This window comes from Anabas testudineus, chromosome 5 (genome assembly GCF_900324465.2).
Source record: "Anabas testudineus chromosome 5, fAnaTes1.2, whole genome shotgun sequence".
NCBI classification, from domain to species: Eukaryota; Metazoa; Chordata; class Actinopteri; order Anabantiformes; family Anabantidae; genus Anabas; species Anabas testudineus.
In genome coordinates, this window is record NC_046614.1 from 379,963 (window position 1) to 385,352 (window position 5,390).

The following is a 5,390-nucleotide window of genomic DNA, read 5'->3' on the forward strand; positions in this document are numbered from 1 at the left end:
CTTGTTGGCCCTTATTTCAACAATCAAGTGTGTGTGTGTGTGTGTGTATGTATGTGTGTGTGTGTGTGTGTGTGTGTGTGTTTCATTGTGAGGACCAACATTAATTTTTAATCTTTGGACTGAGGACATTTTTACAAATGAGAAGGTTTAAAGAGTGAGGGTGAGGCAATTAGTTATGATGGTTAGGGTTAGAGTAAGGTAGTACAGATAAATTTAAATGGAGTGGATTAGCATGGCCTACACGACAGTAGGGGGGTAGGGAATGCTTTATGTCAGTGAGTGTCCTCACAATGACTGCCATACAAAAATGTGTGTGTGGGTGGGTGGGTGTCAGAAAATTTACAGAGCCACAAAGACAATGTTGCCCAGAAGGAAAGAATGAACATAAGAACAGGACAAGACCTAACACACACACACACACACACACACACACACAGACCTGCTGACAGACATATTTCAATAAAATAGTCCATTTCCCGTGTCTTTCAGCTGCGTTATTATGTGGCTACAGTGTTCGCCATGCAGTATGTAAGTGCTGCAGTTTGTGTGCTGTTTGTACGAGGTACATTACACCCCAAGGTACTTCCCTGCACCTCTGACACCCATAAACAAAATTTACGTTTCGTATATCTCCACACACAGTATCTCAACCTAAGATAGATGGATGTGGGTTTTGGACTGCTGGAAACCTAGTAGAATGCGTTTAGGAAGGATCAGACGCTTGGGTTTGAGCAACTGTCTGATTGGGTTTGCGCTGAAGAGGCAACAGAGGCAGGAACACTGGGCTAGAAAGGGGATTACAGCAAAATGCAGACCACATGGCACAAGGTTTTTCCCTCCTTCTGTCTGTATCATTATCACACCGCCCCCACTCCCCACTCTCCAGCAATATCTTTGACTTACATTGGTTCCAGTCTGCTCCCTCTCTGCAGAAAGTGTAACCCTAACCACTTCATTAAACCCAGCGATGGTCTAGAGGAGGTGGGTGGTGGTGGCCACACTGATTGGGAATGTGGGAACACGTGTGTTTTGCTTGTGTTTGTGTGTGCACTCAGTGTGTGAGACGCCCAAATGCGCAGTCAGGCAGGCAGAGAACTCTAACGCCTCTTGTGGTTTGCTGCAGTCGTGGCAGAGACAAGAGGCTGACGTTAGCGTTTTTACAGCTCAGTGTGAGAGCGTGTCAAAATTAAAATGCAACCAATGTGGGGATACGAATATTTGTGGAATCAAGCTAGTCTCAGATGATATTTTAGACTAATACCCAGCATCCATATGGACAATTTTCACAGCAAAACAAACCCCCAAAATATACACTGCTCAAAAAAAGTTAAAGCAACAGTTTTTATCAGAGTTTAGCATCAAGTCAGTTAAACCTCTAGGGTATTGATCTGGTCAGTTAAGTAGCAGAGGGGGTTGTTAAGCAGTTTCAGCTGCTTAGATGTTAAATAAATTAACAACAGGTGAACTAAAGGGTCAACAATGAGACAACCCCCAAAACAGGAATGGTTTTACAGGTGGAGGCCCAAATTTTCTCTCCTCTGGGTTCCTCCTGGTGCACGTCAATGTCTCATGTGATGAGAGTATGCAGGCAGTTCCTGGAGGATAAAGGAATTGATATCATTGACTGACCCCCATGCTCGTCTGACCTAAATTCAATAACACCACTGGGACATTATGTTTTGATCCATCCAACGCTGCCTGGTTGCACATCAGACTGTCTGGGAGCTCAGTGATGCCTTGGACCAGATACTACTGGGCATCACCTGTCGTCTCATTAGGAGCATGTCCCGATGTTGTCAGGCATGCATACAAGCAAGTGGGGGCCATACAAAGTACAGAGTACCATTTTGAGTTGCTGGAATGAAATTTCAGTAAAATGGACTAACCTGCTGCATCATTTTTCCACTTTGATATTCAGCCCTCTGTAGGTTGATCATTTTAGTTTCCATCAAACAATGTGGCATCCTTTCGTTCCTAACACATCATCCAGTCCATATCAGTATAAGTACCCAACATAATTTTTTTCCCCATTGAAATCTGATATGCTTTCAAAGTCTTCCTGTATTTTTGTTAGCAGTGTATTAAAACAGGCAAACCTGTAACACAGACATCTGTGGCAGTGTTTAGTCCAATGACACCAGCTGTTCCACCATCACATCCTTCATTTTGTTTCCACTGTATGGTTGGACCTGAAATAACCATTTGTGTAAAATGAGGAGTGGATACTGGACTGAAACACGGTACCCACTCATATGCTTACATGATAAGTCCTTATTTTTCGAGATTCCAAATTTAAAAATTACTTGATGATGATTCTCACACTTTCATGTTTTCAGGTACACAGAGCATGAATACTAGTGATCCCTGTACATTCCGTAGATGTTGCTGTGTAAATGACGTTACTGAGTACTGACTTGTTCTCTACTTGTTTTCCCATGATTTCACTCTTGGTATCTACAGTACCGCGGTGTGTGCTCTTCATCACTGGGGTAAGGAGTAACCATTTAGCTAAAGTTATGTTATAAAACAAAAGTTAAAGGCTTCATAAATATGTAAAGTGCAGGAAGATCATTTAAATGTTTGTTTTTTCTAACTTTTGAACTAAAACCAGAAGACACATTCAAGTTATCTCAAGGCCCTTTACAGTGTTTAAGGTTTAAGACCTTACAGAGAATATTTATACAAAGAAATGACACAGAACACCCAACAATCCCATTTGAGCAAGCTTTAGGCAACAGTGGAGAGGAAACTCCCTTTAGAGGAAGAAACCTCCAGCAGAACCAGGCTCATAGTGGGCGGCCATCTGCCTCGACCGGTTGGGGCGAGTGGAAAGAGGAGAGAGAAAAGAGCAGCAGGTAATAAAGACAACAACAGGCAGCAAGAACGTTGGGCAGGTCAACTAGATTCTGGAGATGTACAGCTCCAGGCCGAGGATACCTGCAGAAAAGTACAGAGAGGAGGAAACACAACTACAGGAGAGAGAAGACACAAAGTTAATGACATGCAATAGTGGCATTTAAATGGATAGATAACTATAAGCTTTATAAAAAAGGAAAGTTTTAAATCTAGTCCTAAATGTGGAGAGGGTGTCTGCCTCCAGAACCTGAGCTGGGAGCTGGTTCCACAGGAGAGGGGCTTGGTAGCTAAAGACTCTGCCTCCCATTCTACATTTGGAAACTCTAGGAACCACAAGTAAACCTGCAGTTTGAGAACGGAGAGTTCTGCTTGGAACATATGGAACTATGAGGTCTTTAAGATAAGATGGAGCCTGATTATTAAGGGATTTATAAGTGAGGAGAAGAATTTTTAATTCAATTCTGGATTTTACAGGGAGCCAATGGAGAGAAGCTAACGTTGGACAAATAAGATCTCTCTTACTAATTCCAGTCAAGACTCTGGCTGCAGCATGTTGGATTAACTGGAGGCTTTTTAATGAGTTATTGGGACAAACTATTAATAATGAATTACAATAGTCCAGTCTGGAAGTAACATATGCATGGACTAGTTTTTCAGCATCACTTTGGGACAGGATGCTCCTTATTAACATAACATGAGCTACACAAAAGTCAACCTAATCTAATTGATTAGTCTAAAACTGAGTCAAATAACCAAGCTAGTAGATAAACTGGCATCCACTGCAGAACGAAACCGTTATCTCACAAGTTTACTTGACTTTTGAGTTCATCCAATTAGGTTGGAACACTTAACCAACAAAGGTTTAAAGGTTATTGCACAATGTGGCCTTTTGGACGTGCTTGAACATTAAGAAGATGAAGTTCAATGACATTTTACTCAGCATGTCAACGCAAGCATCGTACTGTATTTAGTGACAGCAGCACAGTCACTGATTAGATAACTAACTGCTCACCACACACAAATCCTGTAATCATTAGAAACCAGATAATGTCTCTGAATCACAGCAATCCAACAGTGTTGTGTTATTAGCATGTGTTACCCTCAACCCACAAAAGCACAGGTACATACGCAACAGACACTTCCTCAGAGGTAATGAGATATTTCATATGAATCTTCCAGACAGGCAGCACATTCATAATACACCTGAGGTAGCTCTGCATACCTCAGGTTAAAGGTTTTCTGATGCTTTTCCTCTCTGTCTCGTAGTGTGTGTTGTGAGTGTGAAGGGTTAAGAGTGACGGTTGGCTGGACATTAATGCCACTCACTCAGAGAACCCAGCAGAAGGCTGGCTTTAGCCCAGGGCCCGGCCCTCCCAGGCTTCTTTCTCAAACTCCCAGATCTCTTCAGCATACTTCTCATATTAAAAGAAAACAAGTTACACAAATGAGACAGATGGTTCTTGTTTGTGATGACAGTTACAATTCTTTTTCTCGCAGTCCTCTGCCCCCTCTCCTTCCCTCTCGGCTTTCCTTCTCCGGGCATCGAGACACAGACGTGAAGCTTTGCCCGGCTATATACTGGTGCAGTGCACTTTGTCTCAAGTCGCTGTATTGTTGCTGTATTACAGAGCTAATTGTCAATCCCAAGCACACATTACAAAAGGTGGATCACAAGGTAGGCAAACCGGGACCTCCGTGGTGTTAAGCGCTTTTTGCTTTGCTTGTGTTCTTCTGCTTCTATTTTGCAATTTCAAAGTACATCATCAGAACCAATACAGATCATCAGAAAAAAATGAGCCATTAACCTCTAAACCTACAACTTCTATTTTGCACTGCAGCTGCAACGATGCATCATGTGAATGATCAGCTGCATATGAACATAACTTAAAGGGTAAAAAATGGGTTGTTGCCATGTAACATACCTCATATACATCCATGAGACTTTGAAAAGGAGAGCAGCAACTTGACAAGGACGAATCAATCAATGTGAAGCCACGTGAAGTAGGGATTTGTGACAAAAACCACTAAGTGGTGGATAACAGGGGGGTTGGTGGTTGAATTTGAGCAGTGATGGAGGTGACCCACGACAGCTCACTGTCAACATTCCTCCACTCAGTGTTACTTCTACTGTGTCTGTCCTGCTGCACCAATGTTTTAAATAGAGAGCTACAGCCTAAACCTTGGAAATACGCAGTACGAGAAGCAATACCACAGCGTAGAAATATTCTGATGAAGGTAAAAATCATCCCATTTAAAATGTTTTCTAAGTAAAAGGTCAAAAAGTCGTGATATCATTGGATTATCAATGATATCATTCACGTTTTCATTACTTTAGTATTGCAGCTGGTACAGATAGAGCTTGTATTAATGATGTTGATCATATACACACCCCTCCAATAATATTGAAACAGTGAAGTCAGTTCCTATATTTTTTGCTGTAGACTTAAAATTTTGGTAAATAAAAAATCTGTAGGGTCCCCCGGTTACTTTTCTAACAGACATAGACTTTCACCTGTTTGCTTCTGTTGTGACTT